Genomic DNA, 21,104 nt, shown 5'->3' with positions numbered 1-21,104 from the left:
TTTCAGATCTTACTGTAATGGTGGAAATCATATCCCTTGCCACTCTTTAAATTTATAATAAAAGTTTAGATGTCAGTTAAAGATATGTAAAGGTGGGGGGGCCGGACTGGTGGCACAGCAGTCATGTGCTCCGCTTCGGCGGCCTGGGGTTCCTGGATGTGGATCCCAGGTGTGGACTTATGCACCACTTATCAAGCCATGCTGTGGTAGGGATCCCACATATAAAGTAGAGGAGGATGGCCACGGATGTTAGCTCAGGGCCAATCTTCCTTGGCAAATAAAGAAGAGGATTGGCAGCAGATGTTAGCTCTGGTCTAATCTTCCTCAAAAAAAAAAAAATATATATATATATATGCAAAGGCAGCACATAGCTTTTCAAAACAATGTTATGGGACTCTCTGAACTCTCATGGGTGCCCCACTGGGGTCAGCCTTTGGCATAGGAAGTATGTTCACAGCCTTTTATATGATTTGGGTGGTTTCTGACAAAGAAGAGACCTTATATATTTTAAAGCCCCGGCTTTTGAATTGCATTTGGAGCACCTTCAAAAAACCGAGACAAAAGTCCCCAGCTTTTCTATTATATCGCTTTCAATATCCATTTCAAGGAAAAATCCCTTAGCTTTGGATCTATTGAAAAGAAAGCCCTTTCTGTTTCTTTTGAACTTCACAATTCCTCCCAGCACTGAGAACTATAAGGTGCCGTCCACCTGCAGGTGTGCTTCCTAGCTTCTTCTCGTGTCCAGTTCAGGTCTGTTGACACAGTGAAGACATGGAAGCAAGCTTCGTGTCCATTGATGGATGAATGGATAAAGAAAATGTGATCTATTTATATATAAAATGGAATATTATTCAGTCATAAAAAAGAAGGAAATCCTGCCATTTTTGACAACATAGATGGATTTTGAGGGTGTTATGCTAAGTACAATAAACCAGACAGAGAAAGACAAATACTGTATAATATCACCTATATGTGGAATCTAAAAAAGCCAAATTCATAGAAACAGAGAGAGGAATGGTGGTTCCCAGGTGCTGAGGGGGTGGGGAAAATGGGGAAATGCTGGTCAAAGGGTACATATTTCCAGTTATAAAATGAATAATGTGTGGGGATCTAAGCTACAGCATGGTGACTATAGTAAACAATACTGTATTGTATACTTGAACGTTGCTAAGAGGGGCTGGCCTCATGGCCGAGTGGTTAAGTTTGTGCGCTCTGCTTCAGCAGCCTGGGGCTCACCAGTTTGGATCCTGGGCGCAGACCCACGCACCACTCATCAAGCCATGCTGTGGTGGCATCCCACACAGAAGAACTAGAATGACCTACAACTAGGCTATACAACTATGTACTGGGGCTTTCGGGAGAGAGGGTAGAAAAGAGGAAGATTGGCAACAAGTGTTAGTTAGCTCAGGGCCAGTCTTTCAAAAAGAAAAAGAAAGTCGCTAAGAGAGCAGATCTTGTGTTCGCACCACAATAAAAAAAAAAGTAATTATGTGATGTGGTGGAGGGATTAACTAACCTTATTGTAGTAATCGTTTTGCAATATATAGGTCTATCAAATCATCACGTTGTGTACCTTAAAGTTACACAATGTTATAAGTCAATATAATATATTATATTATAGTGTAATTGACGTATTGACAATGGTATCTCGATAAAGCAGGGGGAAAAGGCCTGCTCGGGATGGAGGACAGCAGCAGACTGTGACTGACTGTGCTCTCTGCGGTGGTGGTGGCTCAGCCTCAGCTTGGCATGGCCTCACAGCCCTGGAAGCCAGCATGGTCACTGTGAGATCGCGCAGGGACAAGCTTGGTTTTACAAAGTTTACATTTTATTCACTAAAATTGTAATGGCATCTTAGTCTGTTTGGGCTGCTGTAACAAACATGCCATAGACTGGGTGGCTTACAGACAGCAAACATTGATTGCTCACAGTTGTGGAGGCTTAAAGTCTGAGATCATGGCACTGGGAGATGGGTGTCTGGTGGGAGCCTGCTTCCTCATGGACACCCATTTTCTCATTCTAACCTCACATGGCAGAAGAGTGAGGGAGCCTTCTATTTATAAAGGCACTAATCTCGTTCATGAAGCCTCCGCCCCTATGATCTAATCACCTCCCAAACGCCCCACCTTCTGATATCATCACCTTGGAAGTTTGGATTTCAACATATGAATTTTAAGGGGAACACAAACAATCAGACCACAGCAAATGGTAAAAAGTCTAGTTCTTCTGTAAGCTTTCATTTTATATACAGATATTCTATTTGTAAATCTGGAATTGTTTTTTTTTTTTTTTTTTTTGGTGAGGAAGATTGTCCCTGAGCTAACAGCTGTGCCAGTCTTCCTCTGTTTGTATGTAGGATGCCTCCACAGCATGGCTTGATGAGCAGTGTGCAGGTGCATGCCGGGGATCCAAACCTGCAAACCCCAGGCTGCCAAAGCAGGGTGCATGAGCTTAACCACTACACCACCAGGCTGGCTCCTATAAATCCATAAATTTTTAAAGAAGAGAAGAATTTTTTTTAAGATTTTATTTTTCTCTTTTCTCCCTAAAGCCCCCCAGTACATAGCTGTGCATTTTTAGTTGTGGGTCCTTCCAGTTGTGGCATGTGGGATGCTGCCTCAGCATGGCCTGATGAGCAGTGCCATGTCCGCGCCCTGGGCCGCCGAAGCAGAGCACACGAACTTAACCACTTGGCCACGGAGCCGGCCCCCATAAATTTTTATTAAACACTTTAAGATGGCTTTTATAGTTATGTTACATTTCCTTAAGTTTTAACTGCATGTATAAAATAATATATTTGGTTATCTTTTCTTTATTGGTTTTTCTAGGCATTTATCAATTTTATTAATCTTTTCAAAATATTAACTTTTCAGCTTGTTGCTTTTCTTTATGTTTGGTTTCATTATTTCTGCCCTAATTGTCATTATTATTGTTTCCTTTCTTCTCCTTTCTTTTTTGCTCTTTTTTGTTGTTGTTGTTGTTTTGCTAGCTACTTGCAAGACTAAGATCTTGATTTGCAGCCTTTTTTCTTTTCTAGTACTTCTATTTCAGGCTATAAATGTCCTCTAAACACTGCTTTAGCTGCGTCTCACAAGTTTTGATATGTCTTATCTTCATTGTCATTATCTTGAAAATATTTTCTAATTTCTGTTGTGATTTCTTCTTTGAGGCACAGGCTACTCAGAAATGAATTCTTAAATTTTCAAAAGTTGTAGGTTTTCTAGTTTTCATTATTGATTTCTAGCAAATTTCACTGTGTTCAGAGGACTTCTTTTGAATGTTTTTAAATCCTTGAATCAATTCTCTTTTAAGTCCTTCATTTCTCCAGTCAACAAATACATCTTCCCATGTATTTAAACAAATTTTAAAGTATAAACTCTATAATCTGATGTCTTGATTCTCTTGAATGTTTCAATAGCATTTGTAAACTCAGATTTCAACTTAAAATAATAAATTGAAACCAATTTGTATTTTAAAGTGGAATCACAAAGTGAGGCTGTTGATCAGTCTACAGCTGTGCTGTCTGATATGTGCAGCACATGTGGCTATCTATATACATTTAAGTGGGGTTTTTTTGCTGAGAAAGTTTCACCCTGAGTTAACATCTGTCACCAATCTTCCTCTTTTTGCTTGAGAAAGAGTCTCCCTAAGCTAACATCTGTGCCAGTCTTCCTCTATTCTGTATGTGGGTTGCCACCACAGCATGGCCATCAATGAGTGGTATGGGTCCATACCCAGGAACCGAACCCAGGCCACCAAAACAGAGTGCACCGAACTTAAGCATTAGGCCATGGGGCCATCCTCTATATACATTTAATTTCTAAGTAATGAAAATTAAATAAAATTAAAAATTCAGTTCCTCACTGAATAGCCATATGTAGTAGCCATATTTCAAATGTTCTTAGCAACATGTGATTGGTGGCTACCATATTGAACAAATGTACCAATAGAGCATTTCCATCGTTACACAAAGATCTATTGGACAGCACTCCCTAGACACTCCTTTAGGGTGCTGGCCAGCCTTTAGATCAGCTACACTGGGGCCCTGATCCTGCTCCAGTCAGGTGACAGAGTCATGCGCACCAGCATGGTGATTTATGCAAACATTACCCCGTACAAGGGGGCTACTGTGGGAACTCCTTAGAAAGGGATTGAGGGAAAGACAAACATTCTGCAGCAAATACCTGGTCACCCTTCAAGGCCCCATGCTGACATCACCTTCTGTATGACAACTCTCCTAACTCCTTTAGGAGATTAGTCATACTTTCTTCTGGACTCTCTTCAAAGTTCTCTCTGCATTGTAGTGATTGGTACTTTTGCATATGTGTCTCCAACTCTGGATTGTCAACTTCCCCAAGGCTAAGACTATGACTCTTTTTTATCTTTGTGTCCTTAGTGCCTGGCACCATGCCTGGTTCATGACAGATGTGGGTACATTGATGAATAAGAGAGAAATTTCTCTGAGAGGCAATGTGATATGGAGCTAAAAATCAGAAGATCTGAATTCTGCTCTCCACTCACTCCCTACTCTTGTGCTCTTCAGCAAGGCAACCACTTTTCTTGGGCCTCAGTTTCCTCTTCCTCATCAATTCCAGTGAGGAGGTTGACTTAGATAAGGTCGCTCATTGCCTATTATACATAAATAAGTGTTATATGGACAAAGGGTGCCGTTGCCAAGGAAGCTGGGGAAATACTTGGTCAAAGATGATAAATGGGTATTTTTTTTTTTTTACTGTAAGAGTTCGCAGAATCTTTAAAATGCTAAAGTCCATTATAGCATTCCAAGAAATAGGTAGAACGTGCAGAGTTTCTCAGACTTACTTGATGGACCATGGAACCGTGTGTGTGCGTGTGCGTGTGCGTGTGCGTGTGCGTGTGTGTGTGCTCATGTGTAGGGAACCATCTTAAAGAACTAATGTTCCATGGATCATACTTTGGGAAATAGTTGGTTAGCTGATCTCTAAGGGATCTCCCAGTTCCATGTTTTTGTGACTGGTATGAAGACATTGCTCAATCTTACCATCCGTGGTGCCTGACTTGAATGGTGGTGTGACTGTGAATTCACAGAGCCACACACTTAACCTTCCACTCCCTCGGCCCCCACTTCCTCATCTCCGCTTGCAACCCCCTGCCCCACCCAAGAGAAGAAAGTGGAGCAACCCTACTTGAAATGCCTGTCAGGAAGGAAGGGGCTGCATGCATTTAACCTTGGACCTCTGATAGTGAGGTCATGTCAATGCTAATCTAAAAGGGCAGCTGCTTTGAAAATTGAGACATAAAACAGAGAATGATTTTATTTTAAAATTGATTTTCTCAGTTCTACCATATTTCTTTTCTGATATCATGGGTGTCAACGTTTAATATATCTAATTGGAGCCATAACTTAATATACCATGCTTTCATGCCGGTGAATTCTCAAAGCAGGAACAGATTATTAATGTTATGTTAATAAGATAGCATCAATGAACTATTCAAGAATTCCTATTCCATATATTATTAATGGAAACCTTTTGTGTTTTGGTGGGTCTGATACTTTATGACGTGGTTGCCAAATAGATTATAAAATGTTTTTGCCTTCTTGGCAAAAAGGCCCCAAATCAGGCTACTTGAATAGAAAATATTTGCTACAGGTAACAAAAATGGCCATGAGGCATTATGGGATAGGAGGCGGTGAACTTATTTTAATCTGAGGTGCCAGGAATAGCAACATTCTCGTTGCTCAAGAGTGAAATGAACAATTCTATCAGCTGCCTTGGAAATAAAAAGTAGGAAAAAATAGCGTTACGTTGAAGCTGGGCTAAATTACCACACGCACTGGAACTTACTAGCATTGATAGCGAAAATCAATGTTTATTGTATGCCTGCCCTTGGCTGACACTGTTCCAAGCACTTTACACGCGTTGTCACATTTAATTCTTGTGGCAACTCTAAGAGGGAGGCACTATCTTTGTTCTGAGGAGGGGGCATAGCACAGAGAAGTGAAGGGCCTTTAGAGGTGAGGGGCAGACCTAAGATTTGAACCCGGCCAGTCCGACTCTTGAGCTCATCCTCATAGCCTCAAGGCTGAGAATGGAGGCCCCTGGCCTTTGAGGTCTGAGCTCCGGCTTTGGGGAGGCACTTCAGGCCCCTGGCCTATCCAGAAGAACTTCAAGTATTTCCAGTAATGGACTCATTTGCCTGCATCTCAGAGGTCACTGCGGGTCTCACAGTGACCCCCAGGCAGACTGTTATGTTGGTATGGGTGTAGTGGTCCAACAGATCTCCCAGTTACCCTGTGACTGGGGGATCTTGTTAGAGGTGACCACAGTCACACACTCACCTAGGCCACTTTGTTCTTCATGAGGCCAGTATCGCCAGAGGATTGGTGACCTGTAAGCAATCACATACACACACACACACACCCACACCCTTCTTGCCACACCCCACATACGTCCTCTCTCCCAGCAGTCAGCCCTGCACTGCCTTCGGTCGTTGTAGTTCTCTCTGCACCACCAACCATTTCTCAAGAAGACTGACTTCCTTTTCCCTTAGCAGGTGACCTGTGCTATGTTAGACTTTGTTCAAAGGGCGTGGCCCGCATGTTCATTCTCAGTACATTCAGTTATATCCTCAGATGGGCGAGATGTCCTCTGGCCTCAGCCCCCTCAGATCAACAGGAGAAAGAGGTTGTGTAACCCACGGATTCCAAGACCCCAACAACCATGTCGCCATCTTGGCTTCTCCCTTCACCGCCATCACTAAGTTTTGCCAGACAAGTCTGAAAAGCAAAACACCATTTTCTTCAATCATTTGATTTTGAAAATGGGAGAATTGATACCAAGTTGACTAAGCCAATGCCCTTTCTCTGTGAATATGAAGTTCATTGTAGCTGTGATTTAAATACAAATTATATGCCAGTTTTAGTTTTAAGGTTTTTTGTTTGTTCCTTTGCAGGAGCAGTCAGGGGAGTGACTAAAAGCTTATTCATTTGCAGGGTTTTTCTTTTGGAAATGAACATGCTGGCACAATTTTAATTGGGTTTTAGTTGTTGTTGTTTTAATTCTCACAATGATGGCTTGGCTATGTCTTTTGGGACTGCAGAGGGAAAGTGGCATCTGGTGTTTGAGGATTCTGGGGATTTGCACCATATTTATGTGTAATAACTATACAGTAAATAAACAGAATGAATAATTAAGTGAATAATGAGTTTCTCGAAAAAGAAGACTCCTCTGAAGACTTCAACAGAAATTCCCAAGTGTGTCCCACCCTCGCTCCGGCGCGGTGATTCCACGCTGCTCTTACTGTGTCATCGGCCCCTTGGAAACCAGCAGGAATATTTTCCAAGCCGGAGTCAAGCATGCTGTTAATCAATGTGGTTTAATACAAACAAGATATTTTCTTCCAATTGCATGGATGTTGGATTTATGTCTCTTAGACTTACCTTTTTTACCGTAGAGAGAGAGATTTGCCTCTTTCAAAACAAAATCCATGAGATAAAATTTTATGAACGGTGTTTCTCTGGGATACTAAAAACTTGAAATTCCAGGAATCCTCTGTATCTAGTGAGATTATATAAATGCATGTTAATACCCATATTAGCCAATACAAGGTGCCTTTTCTGCGAGGTGTGACCCAGGCCAGAAGTGAAACTTCCCAGAAATAAAACCATTGTGTAATTACTGTTTCTTTCATGTACACATTCATCCATTTACTCATATGTTTTGACTTGTTTGTTCATGCACTCACTTATTCATTCATTCATGCAGCAAATATTTATTGGACACCTACCACATGCCAGGCACCATGCCAGGCTCTGGCGATACCATGGTGAGCAAAACCAGACCCAGTTCTTGTCCTTATGGAGCTTGCATTTTTATCAGGGAGATAGCAACCCAAGAACAAAATATAAGTTAAATTGCAACTATGACAGGTTCTATGAAAAAGAGTGTATTCGTTTGCTAGGGCTGCCATAACAAAATAACACAGACTAGGTGGCTTAAACAACATTTGTTTTCTCACAATTCTGGAGGTTAGAAGTCCAAGATCAAGGTACCGGCAGATTTGGTTTCATCTGAGGCGTCTCTCCTTGGCTTGCAGTTGGCTTGCCTTCTGGTTGTGTCCGCACATGGTTTTTCTCTGTGCACGTGCATGTCTGTGTCCAAATTTCTTCTTATAAGGACACCAGTCACATTGGATTGGGGCCCACCCTAATGCCCTCAAATTAACTTAATCACCTCTTTAAAGGCCCTATCTCTTAAATACAGTCCCATTCTGAACACTGGGGCGTTAGGGCTTCAACATATGAATTTGGGGATTCAATTCTGCCATAACAGAGAAGTATCTGGTACAGAGATATTAATGGGGACAGGTCAGATACCCAAGGAGGGCATAGAATAGGCTTGCTGAGGATTAAATGGGGATCTAAAAGATGACTAAGAGCTAATTAAACAAAGGGCAAGGAAGAACATTCCAAGAACAGGGAAGAGCTCCTGCCAAAGCCCTTCAATGGGAGAGGGATGCCAAGTAGCAGAGACCAAAGGGAGGCAGACCATGGTGGCTGAGGAGCTAAAAGCCAGAACATGGGGCCTAGGATGATGCTGACTTTACAGAGGGGGGCCATGCAGGGCCTTGTAGAACAGGATAGGGAGTTTTGTCTTTTTCCCAAGAGCAATGGGAGACGCTTGATGGTTTTTAAGTGAGGGCAGGGGTGGCATGACCAGATTTGCCTTTTGGAAATATCAGTCTGGCTGCAGTGTGGAAGACAGATGCGAGGGGTTCTAGAGTACATTCTGGCAGAGAATTTGGTACAGGAGAATGCTGCAGGCATCCAAGCAAGAAATGAAAGTGGCTTGGATGCAGGAGGTGAGATGGGATTAGAAAGAAACAAGTAGATTTGATAGATGTATGGAGGACAGTGCATTAGATATGGTGGGCGCTGGGTGAGGGAGAAGATGACAAGGTTATTTCCCAGATTTCTGACTTCTGTCACTGAGCAAATGAGGTGCCTGTGAATGGGATGGAGAACGCTGGAAGAGGCCCGTGTTTGAGTTGAGTTTTGATCACATTGACATCAGCAGACACCTAAAAGCCCTTGGCCACTTTTTGTGCCTCAACACATATATCTCTTTCTCCTACACTTGCTGTTCTGCTTGGAACGCTCTTTCCTGCTTATACTTCACCACCCACTTACCCTTCCTGTCTCAGCCCTAAGAGTCATCTTCCTCAGCAGCAAGGCCTTCCTGAATTCCTTAGACTAGACTATGTGTCCCACACACTCTTAGAACACCTGAACTTTTCCTTCAAAGCATTTGTGACAGCTAATGTTACATAATTATTTGTTTAAGTTCTGTTTCTCCCACTAGAGTGTAAAACCTATGAAGGCCAAGACCATATCTGTCTAATGAGTACAGCAGACTGGTGGTTCTAGAGCCAAGACTCTCTGGGTTTGAATCTTGACTTTCCTACTTCCTAGTGGTGTGAACTTGGGCAGGGTATTTACTCTCGCTGTGCCTCAGTTGCTTTGTATATAAAGTGTGGATTTGGATGATACATACTTCACAGAATTGTTGGGATGATTAAATGAGTTAATTGGCATAAAGTTTTTATAACAGTGCTTGACATATAATAAGCACTCAATAAGTGTTAGCTGTTATTATTATTCATCGCTGTATCCCTAAGTATTTGATGGACAGATGATCAGATAGATGGATGGACCAATGAATGGATGGATTGAAGAATGGGAGGGTAGGTAAGGTGGCATAGAATAAAACACTATCTTTTTTTTTTTTTAATAAAACACTATCTTTATTAAGCTATGTTGAGTGAGCACAGTGGAAAAGTAGGGAAATCCAAAAGCTATTGTGGGAAGAGGGGCTGGCCATACTTCAAGACGTAGCTTAATTCCAAGACGTTGCATTCCATTAAGATAAAATCCTGTATGGTTGCTTTCAGGCGGGGTCTTAAGGAATCTCCATCAAGCCTTCTTTGATGATAACCAAGTTATTTGTTTCTGGATTCCAATAGAGGAAAAGAAAAAAATTACCACAACCCAACCTTCCCCTCCTTAATTCAGTTGACTGCATATTTTCCAACTTAACTGTGAATTTTTTAAAAAGTGATAATCAAAATATAAGTTTAATCTGATTTAAACAATAAATTGATTTATTGATTTATTCATTCGTGTATTCTTTTCTCAAACATTTATGGGGCTCCTACTACGTGTCAGTCATTGTGACAGGTATGGGGTGGTGACCAAGTCAAATAAGATGTTATCCTGTCCTCAAGGGGCTTGAGTCCTAATAAACTTTATGAAGAGATTTTAAATAAATATCTATGATCAAAATAAAGCAAATACAGCAGCAAAAGCTGTTTGAGGCAGCAGACAACGACAGATCATCGTCCGCCGAACCATTGTTCACCCTGTCTCTGCCCCGTCTTCAACGGTGAAGCCGCCATGTAGAATGACCGAGCCTGCTCAGTCCCAGCTGGAAGGTATTTTCATTGCTGTCACTCTATTTATGAAAGCAACTCATGTCTGGTTTCTTCTTTTTGCCCAAAGGATTCTCGTTCTGTAATTTATTACAAAATTCAAGGCCATTTCATTAGGAGAAACGTGCCGTATCATTATTATAACAACTCCTCCTATTTTTGTTCAACTTTGAAACTGACAATCTAAAGACTATTTTTAGCTCAGTCGTGTGAGATTATTTGTTTCCTTATTATAAGAAGTTTTTCCTTTGGACGAGTTAACATGAATTTTATGCTCACTTATTATGTCACATGCTCCAATTCAATTTATTTTAAAGCAGATTCTTTGGGGAAAACTGTAAAGCTAATTTGAATTGATTCTTTAGAGATTCCATTTTAAATGAAGTGCTATAAAATTGGCCAACAAAGTGAAAAATGGAATTGAATTTTCTTCTTCAGCTACTCCTTGAATTCAGAAATCTTGCTTTTCAACATGCCAAGGGTTTTGATATCATATTTTATGCAATTTTCATAACATTTATCTGAAACTCCACCACCTTTAGCTTGGTTGTTCAACTCAAAATGGTTTCCTGATCTTTCCACGGAAAGAGCAAAGTTCTTGCTAAAGGAAGAACTTGGCGCTTTGATACAAATCCCTACCATCCACAATGGCGCCGGTCTATAAAACATCTGGGGTAAAGCAGGTGTTTTAATTCCAGAGTGAATACTGAACGTCTGTGGACAAACTCGCTGAGGGCGGTGTGGAATAAAACTGTACCCCCAACTTCCTCTCGTTTTGCCCAATTTATATTTCTCCCTTTCATATTTGATGGATTTATAGCTTGAGGAAAGCGTGGGAATAATAGGCACGATGCCTGATGGCTTAATTTCCTGTCCTCCACAAATCTCGAGAGGCGCCCATCGTTCGTCAGGGCAGGGGGCTCCAAGCTAATCAGAAACAGCTGTCACTGGGTGGGAACAAGACCCCGGGATTGGTCCATCTGATTCCACTCGATGATTTATATCTGATTATTAACAGTCTAATGGAAAATACATAGAAAACACATGTCTACAATTTCACCTTGAGACATACTTGTTTTCTTTGATGTGTTTTTAAAAGGGAGTTTTGTTTCACACTCATCTTTTCCCCCGAATTCCCTAAATAGCAGCTATCATTCCTGTTGACCCAGCTAGTAGACTAAAAAGCAGATTGACGGAGGGTCTTCACCCAACTTTACTCTGCTACCTTTGAGTGTCAAGTACTTGGAGTTATTCCCCTAAACTCAGACAGGTCTTGAAAGAAGCAAATCGTTGCTGTGTGTGTTTTGTTGATTACAAAGAAGACAGTTGTGTGAAATGAGTGCACCTGACAATCAGGGTTCAGTGAAAGAAGCAGACCCAGGGCCCACTTCTTCGTTAGATACACAATACCTAGGGCTCGCCATACCAGTAGGGGCTCACAGAAGCTTAATTTTCATTAAAACGAGTCTAATAATGAATCCAGCCTAGATAATATTTGTATGTGTACCAACATAGCCTTAAAAAAATCATTTTTAGTTTTTTTTAATGGAGGATGAGGCCCATGAAGGCAAAGTGTCTCAGGCCCACAAAAGTCGTCAAGTAGCCCTGAGTGAAACAGCAGTGAGGGACATGGGATAAGGGATTGATCGTAGGGTAGACTTTCCGTGACTGTGGGCGCTAGTGGAGAGATCTCAGCAAGCCTCTGTGGGCCTCTGCGTATGGAGGTGGGCCTGAAGTTACTGTAGGTCACAAGGCCAGCAAGTGGGAAGAAAAGCTGGATGTGAAGACAGTGGTTCTCAACCAAGCATGATTTTGCCCCCCAGAGGACATTTGGCAATGTCTGGGGACAGTTTGGCTTGCCACAACTGGGGTGAGGGTTGCTACTGGTGTCTATGGATCAGAGGCCAGGGAGGCTGCTAAGCACCCTACAGTTCACAGGACAGCCCCAGCCAACAAAGAATCATCTGGCTCAAAATAGCAATAGTGCCGAGGTTGAGAAACCCCTGTGTGAAGGAAGGCTAGGACCTGCGAGGCCAGCTGGAGCCCACACTTGTCTCCCATGGCCTCCAACCTCAATGGGAGGGGTGACCCGCAGAAGGAGCTGGTGCCCTTTGCCATGGAGCTACACTTGCACTAGGCTGAGGACTTGGAGAAGCTGAAGGAAGAGATGAGGCAGTTGCTGAGCAGCTGCAGGCCTGGCTGCTGCTCCGCGCAACAAGGTGAGCCAGCAGGTAAGCAGCAATGCGTGAGAGCTGCAGAAGTGTATGGTTTCCTGCACCAAACTTCAGAGTGTAATGGCTGCTGCTGTGTACACTGCCACCTTCTGAATCTCATGGCCAACCTAACTTGGAACCGTCCAGGGAAGGGAACTCTAGGAAAGGTGGTTCCAGCTGAGCAAAGTTGACATGGTTCACAACCTCCACAGTAAACCACACGGAGCTCTGCCCCCTAGTTCTTTTCACCGACGATGTGGCTTTTTCCTCATCTCACCCCGACCCTGCATGCACTTACATTGGACTTGGTATTTCAATTGTTTTAATCCACAAACACCTAGTGTGACTTAGACTGACATTTGTGCATCAACATCTGTTCTTTCTTTCAGAGGTAGAGTCATGGTTGGACACGCTGCTGCCCAGACAGACTACATCTTCCAGCCTCCTCTGGAGTCAGAGGTGGCTGTGTCACTAACTACTGACCACATGACTGGGAGGGCAATCTGTCGTGCCAGCCCCAGAGCTGGGCCTACAAACACCAGCTGCACACTCGTTCATGGACTCTTTCCTTTTGTCACCAGCTAGAACCCAAACATGGAGGCAATCCAGCTTCAACCACACAATGACAGGAGCAGAGCAGCAAGATGGAAAGATTCTGGAGACTTTGTGGTCCAGAGAAACTGTACCCTAAGCATCCTTTTTCTTAAGCAGTTCTGGGTGAGCGTATTAGTCACTCTGGTTGCAGATAATAAAGGCCCACTCAAATTTACTTAAGTGGAAGAGGGAATGTATTTGCTCACATAATTGGGAAGTCCAGGGTAAGAATTTCAGGCACGGCTGCATCTAGGGGTTCAAACCATGTCGTTAGGGCTTTCTATCTCTCCACATTGGCTTCTGTGGAAGTCCGGGGAAGACGGCCTTACGAAATTCCAGGCTTACAATTTCCCTACAGTTCATGACCCAGGAGAAGACAGGAGCTTCTCTCTTTCAACATGCGTTTTTAATTATGTAGAGCAAATGCTGAACGTTCCTGGTGGGGTCACAGGCTCACCCCAGGGCCAGTTGCTATGAACCCCAGAAGGAGGGAGAGCGGAGTGAATCTATAAAATCAGGAACTGCTACAGTCCACTCGGGAAGTGAACCAACATTGCCAGGAGTGAAGACAGTGCCGACGTCAGGTAAAGTCAGGAAGGATCAACTGGAGTTCAGGGGAAGGAAAATCATTCTCCCTGGGGTAGCTCGGAGAGGCTTCACAGCAGAGGTGCAATCTGAGCTGGGTGTTGAAGGACTTAGAGTTTAAAAATGGATAAAGAAGAAAACACTGTGCTTTCCTTCCTGGCCATTTTCAAAGGCTCAAGCAAGCTCCGCAGTCCTGTGGGATGGAAAGGATGGTGTGACTTTTCGTCCCTTTGCCATTGGTTCAGGATGAGAGGGGTTTCCTTGAGCACCAAGTCCTTCCAGAGACCAGCAAAAGTGGGGAAGAGTCTGGTTGTCAGGACACAAATCTCCAACCCGGGCAGTCCTGCACAAAGCGAGAAAACGTGCTGCTCTGTAACCTGGAGAAAGGTTGGTAAGCGTAACTGGCAGTTCCCTTAATCAGTCCAGAAAGCCTTGTTAGATAAATAAATGATTCAAATTTGAAGTGACTTACCTTAGGAAATAGACATTTCTCCTTTTTGTTTTTTATGTTCCCAGAAATGTTTCTTTCAGGTTGGGGGTGGAATAGGCTTGTAATTTTAATACCCATTTACTAATTCCAAAACTGTCTAGTGTTAGGATTTTAGGAATACATTTTTATGAGGTTTCAAACAGCTTAGATTTTCCGAGCAGCGAGGTGACTGGAGTCTGTGGCTCATTTCTTCAGTAGAGGGGTCTGATCTTTGGGATGAAAACACCCTTTTGGCCAACCAGGTTGCTATTGGCTGGGTTCAGCAATATGGTAACTGGCTTGATCTTAAAAGGTGGTGATGGTGACAATGAGGACGAGGAGGAGGAGGAAGAAGATGGGGATGATGATGATGATGACAGCAGCTATTGCTCTCACAGATGATGCAGCTAGGTTATAAACCCCACTCTGCCCTGTCCTAGGAGACTGTTACACTGTCTTTCCTAAAGAATCAAGTTACCTTTACCTTGTCTGATGGCTGTAAGAGCCCCCAGGGATTTGTTGTTTCCTAGTTGCTTGATGATGAAATGATTTCTTTGGGTACAAAGCTCTTTCCGTTGACTGGCAAGTTTGCACCTTCATGCAGGGAGTGGGAGATTCACCCACGTTTGCTTTAAGCTGAGTCTCCCTGGACCACTTTTTCCTTAGAACACCCTGGAAGCGGTCCAGCAGATCAGCATCTACTGTCTGTTCCCTTAGCGGGGAGGGGTATAACACTCCTGTAAGGACTAAGGGGGATTCCTGACTTCAGAGGCATAGAGTCACATAACCAGTTTAACTTAGGTGGATTGATTTGACTGGTGGGGTAGATTGTATTATTGTCCTCAATCATTTGCTCCTTATTTCAATTCCCACCCATTGTCATGCGACTTGCAGGGTCTCTTATAGTTGGAATATACTTCTCCACCCCATTGATATTGGACTCGGCGCCATGACTTGCTTTGTCCTGAGCAAAATGAGATGTGAGCAGAAGAGTTTGGGTACCAGGTAGGAGCAGAGACTTCAGGAGACTTCACTCTTACTCTCTGGCTCATCTGTTCCTTTCTGTCGGCCATGAGAATGGCATGTCCCCAGTCGATGCCGCTCTTTCAGCCTAGGGCCTCACATGTAATATGAGTCAGAAATACGTATGTGTTGTTGTCAGTCACTGAGATTTTAGGCTTGTTTGTTACAATGACATAACCAAGTGAAAACTGACAAGTGGTCACGTACTGTCCTAAACATTTCACTGAAAAATGGTTCAACTCCATATCTATGTGGATATAGACTGAGGTTGTAACAAATCTATCCAGGAAAAACTAATCCCAAATATAAGAAAACTAGTGAACTACAGTCAGATTAAAGCAACAATAATAAGCAGCCAATTTTGTGTATGAAATTTGCAAGGGCTATAAAAATAATTGTATTGGAGAGCGTGCACTGGAAGCAGTTTTTCTCAGACATTGCTAATTGGGGTATAAATTAGTGTAACAGTACAGGAGACGAATTCAGGAGTAATACTGACAATAATAATAATAGATGACATTTATAGAGTGCCTTTATGTGCCAGGCACTACTACTTGAAGTTTTATTAACCTTACTTGAATTAGTAAAACTGGTTTATGTGTACTAGCTCACTTAACCCTCACAACAACCTCGTAAGGGAGATATTATTATTAAACTATGTATTTCAAAAGCCTTAAACATTTATGTTTGCTCTTTGACCCACATCCGGGAATTTATGCTGAGGAAATAAAAGTTTTAATATAAGAGTGTTGACGGCAGCATGGTTTATAATTATGAAACTCGGAATCAATATAAATGTCCAGAAAATGGGGATCTTTTAAATAAATTGAGTCACTTAAAGGTGATATAAAAATGTACAGTGGACATGGAAAGACATTTATTTACATTAACTAAATAGTGTAGCTGATAATAGTAAAGTCCTGCATTGCTCCGTATAGTAGCCGCTAGCTGCGTAAGCATTTGCTAAGTGGCTGGTCTGAATTAAGGTGTGCTGTAAATGAGGACTCAGCACAGAAGAAGGGAGAATTTAAAAACCTCCATAATTTTTATGTAGATTACAATGTTGAGGTAATATTTTGGATGTATTCAAATTAATTTCACTTACTCCTTTCCACTTTTTAAATGTTTATTTAGTTTATTTTTTAATAACAATTGTATATATTTAAGGTGTACACATGTTTGGTGTATATATATATATATAGCGAAATGATTCTTATAGTCAAGCTAATTAACATATGCATCTCCTCACATAGTTCCTTTTCTTGTTTGATGAGAGCATCTAAAATCTACCCTCTTAGTAAATTTCCAATACGCAATACAGTATTGACTAGAGTCATTGTGCCATATGCTACATCTCTAAATTCATTCATCCTACGTGACTGTAATTTTGTACCCTCTCACCAACATCTCCCCCTTTCCACCGCCTCCCTGCCCCTGCTAACCACCACTCTACTCTCTACTTCTATTTATTTGACATTTTCGATTCCACAGGTAAGTGAGATCATGCAGTGTTTTTCTTTGGGGATCTGGTTTATTTCACTTCATAAGTGTCGTCCAGGTTCCTTCATGTTGTTGCAAGTGGCAAGATCTCCTTTTTTAAGGCTGGATAATATTCCATTGTCTATATATACCACAATTTCTTTATCCATTCATCTGTCAAAGGGCACTTGGTTTGGTTCCATCTTGGCTCTTGTGAAGAATGCTGCAGTGAACACGAGAGCACAGATATCTCTTTGAGGTGCCAATTTCGTTTCCTTTGGATATGTGTGCAGAAGAGGGATTGCTGAATCATATGGTAGTTCTATTTTTAACTTTTTGAAGAACCTCCATACTATTTTCCATAACAGCTGTACCAATTTACACCCCCACCAACAGTGCATGAGGCTTCCCTTTTCTCCACATCCTCACCGACACTTACCTTCTATCTTTTTGAAAATAGCCATCCTAACAGGTGTGAGATGTGGTTTTGGTCTGCATTTCCCTGATGATTAGTGATGCTGAGCACTTTTTATGTACTTCTTGGTCGTTTGTATGTTTTCTTTGGGAAAATGTCTATTCAGGTCCTCTGCCCCTTCTTCAGCCATGCTGTTTCTTTTGCTATTGAGTTGTCTTTGTACTTTGAAGAAGAGTGCCTGCTAGAAAAACTTAAAATTTCATGTGTGGCTCGCATTTATTTTCGGCTTTGCAGGCCACATGGTCTCTGTTACAACTACAGTTACTCAACTGCCATTATACGGCAAAAGTGGCTGTAGACAACAGGAAGTGAATGGACCTCACTGTGTACCAATAAAACTTTATTTATAAAAACAGGCAGCTACCCAGCAGGGGCTGTAATCTGCTGAACCCTGGTCTGGGCCAGAGTTTCTTCACCTTGGCGCTCTTGACATTTAGGGGCTAGAGAATTAGTTGCTGTGGGGGCTGTCTTGTGCATTGTAGGATGTTTAACAGTACTCCTGGCATCTACCCCAAATGCCAGTGGCACCACCTGCCTAAGTTTTGACAACCAAAATGTCTCCAGACATTGCCAATGTCCCCTGGGACGGGGACAAAAATCACTCTGGTTGAGAACCATTGGTGTAGCCTATAAGATCTGATTTCCATGAAAACAAAATTGTGTGCATGTGTAGGTGTTCTGGAAGGATACACACCAAGGTGGTGGGCTTACATGGTTTTTTACCCCATCTCTTTGCTTTTCTAAATGAACTATATGTTACCTATTTAACACGTAAAAAAGAATAATTGTGTAGCAAAAGAAAGCAAAAATGACAAAATAGGGGTTGGCCCCATGGCCAAGTGGTTAAGTTCACGTGCTCTGCTTCAGCCAGGGGTTCACCAGTTGGGATCCTGGGCACAGCTCATCAAGCCATGCTGTGCTAGCATCCCACAGAGAAGAACTAGAAGGACCAGACAGTAGGATGTACAACTATGCACTGGGGCTTTGGGGAGGAAAAAAAAAAGAGGAAGATTAGCAACAGATGTTAGCTCAGGGCCAATCTTTCTCACCAAAAATAATTTTAAAAAAAAGACAAAATAAGATGACAGAAAGAAACTTACGTGTAGGAAGGAAAGGACAGGTGGGGGGAGAACGCAACTTTGTGCCCAGAGGACAAGGTCTCCCCCAGGTCAGGCCCTCAAGTGCCACTCCAAGATGTAAGGTCCCGTGGCCGTGCATGTGGTGTGGGCTGATAAACTGATCACTGAGTTGATGGGTCTGCAAAGATGCATCTCCCTCACTGGAGCATGCAGGCATTTGCTTGGGATGGTGGAAGTATTTACCAAAGGAAGAAGGCTTTTTTTTTTTTTAAGATTTTATTTTTTTACTTTTTCTCCCCAAAGACCCCCGGTACATAGTTGTATATTCTTAGTTGTGGGTCCTTCTAGTTGTGGCATGTGGGAGGCCGCCTCAGCGTGGTTTGATGAGCAGTGCCATGTCCGCGCCCAGGATGCGAACCAACGAAACGCTGGGCCGCCTGCAGTGGAGCACATGAACTTAACCACTCGGCCACGGGGCCAGCCCCAGGAAGAAGTCTTGATTTTTACATACAACACCTCCTTGGGTATAAGGCAGGCTGGGACTTCCACAGCTGGAATCTACAAGGAGAAGGAAGAAGTAAGGAATTAGACAAAATTTCAGAATGAAACATTAGAAAGCTGACTCCATATAACTACTTCTCACAAAGGCCCAGGTAGTAGCATTTTAGCAACTAAAAATCAGTGCCAATTTACTGATATTTAAAATTCAATAATAATAATCATAATAATAGACAAGATTTACTTTGTGCTTACCATGTGCCAGGCAGTGTGCTAGCAACTATTCATGGTTGTCTCATTTAATTTTCCGTAAACCCTGAAAGGTAGCTGCTGTACTTATGACAGTTTTACAGATGTGGAAACTGAGGGTCAGAGATGGTACGTTATTTGCCCAAGTTGCACTGCTAGCAAGAGGCGGAACTGAGACTGCAGTCCACGTTCTGTGAGCTGAGACATCACACCCTCTCAAAGCTGGTGACCTAAGCCACAAAGGTGTCAATTTTCCCATGGGATTCAGGTTCTCGTTTTGAATGAAAAAAAATATATTCCCTAAAAATTTCATTTTTACCGAGTCTGTCATTGCGGGGAGAAAAAGATTTTGCTCATCCTCATCACTCGTGGGAAGCTGATAAGCATGTCAAGTTCAAATGTAGTTTGAGCAAGTTGATGGGGAGGTGGGGAGAGGGGAGCAAGGGTCCAGGCAGGAAGTGATCCTGAAAGCTCCGTGGCCTGGCACTGGGCTTCAGGTGTATGTCTTCCGTCGGAAGAGGGCCTGATGGGATCTGATGTGATCTCTTTCATCAGATGAGGGCCCTGGCCTGTGTCTGGAGGCGTTGACGGCGTGGCAAAGAGAGGGACCAGACTCCCAAGGGAGGGCATGGGCAAGATCTTGACAGAGCACCGTCATGGAAGAGGAGTTCTGGGAGGGAAACTGAGTCAGAAGTCTCTGGCATGCAGGCACGGAAATGCCATGCAGCAGCCCTGCAGCAGTGAGTTCAGCTATTGATCCACTGACTGCTCTGCCTGAGTATTAGCACCAGAGTGGGGCTGGTGGGCAGAGAGAGGGCATGGGTGATCCAGGTGTCAGGGACAGGGGAAGGTAGCTATGGCAGAGGCCACTGATGGCCCCCAATGCCATTCTCTCCTTCTGCCCTGGTGCTTGAACTCCCAAGTTTCAGCTGGACACATGATCACCAGGCTCCCTTGCAGCTCCGTGTGGCCATGCCTTTCCTCTCCTGTTCTCCTTCCTCTGGTGGGAATGCAAAGGGTGGAACTCAAGCAGCCATCTAAGACCGTGAGGTGGACCCACTTGTTAGGGTTGGTGGAGCAAGAACGTAGATGGAGACTGGGTCCCTGATGATTGTAAAACTACCAGGACAGCCACCGATCTGCTCAATTCCAGACTTGCTTTATCCTGGACAAATACATTTCTATCTTGGCTAATTTATTAATATCTGAGGTTTGCCATCATTCTGAATTAAGCTGAATTTAACTTCAACTAACTTAGCAGGGACTGACATATAAGTAATGCTGACCTCAGAAAGCTGGCTCCTCCTCCCAAGCCCCTCTCCATAGCATAGATTATATATAGACTAATTCTAATTTAAATTAATAGGACCTTAATAAAATTACTCTAAGCCCATCCACCAAACTGATTATTCCATAACATGCTGTAATTGATGCCGTTGTTTCAGTTCAGGTCTGCCAGCGTCTCTAGGTACAGGTATAAGAGAGGGAAAAGCGCGTTTAGAAAGAGTGCTCTTCTCTCCCAGCAAATTCAGAGTCACAACCATCAACTTCCTCCCCCATAAGAGTCCCTGCAATCATCAGCCACACTTCACCGTCCTCCCTTCTTGTCTCTGACTAAGTTTAGCTCCTCTTCCCATTCCCTGATGTCCTGGATCCCAGCCCCTGCTGCCCTCCCGAAACTGAATCCCACCTCTCATCCCATCGCCTGCTTGGAAAACATCCCCCTCCCCCAGCAATGCAATAGCCTCCATAAGAAATTAACCTTTTCGTTTGTTTATATTTGTTGTTTATACTGTTTTGTTTGTTTATGGGTATGAGAGAAAAGTAGGATTGTAGGTGAGGTTCCTCAGGAAACAGACTTTGAGACAGATGTTTATTGGGGAGTGTTTTGGGGAACAACGCCTGTAAGAGAGTGAGGGAAAGACTAGGCAGAGAAAGAAGCTGAAGTTCAAAGCAGTTGCCAAAGAGGCCTC

General features: G+C 42.9%; 1 long non-coding RNA gene across 2 annotated transcripts in view; it reads right to left on the bottom strand.

The window, feature by feature from the left end:
• Positions 1-18,647: 18,647 nt before the first annotated feature.
• The window catches only part of LOC139079303 (uncharacterized), a 28,065-nt gene continuing 25,608 nt past the window's right edge, over positions 18,648-21,104 (bottom strand). For both annotated transcript variants that reach the window (XR_011532821.1, XR_011532820.1), the window contains exon 3: positions 18,648-18,942. This is a non-coding gene — a long non-coding RNA (uncharacterized lncRNA). The remainder of the gene's footprint in view (positions 18,943-21,104) is intronic.

The sequence above is a fragment of the Equus przewalskii genome, chromosome 25 (genome assembly GCF_037783145.1).
Source record: "Equus przewalskii isolate Varuska chromosome 25, EquPr2, whole genome shotgun sequence".
NCBI lineage: Eukaryota > Metazoa > Chordata > Mammalia > Perissodactyla > Equidae > Equus > Equus przewalskii.
The sequence above is the reverse complement of the archived record's forward strand: the minus strand, read 5'-3'. Positions and strand labels throughout refer to the sequence as shown.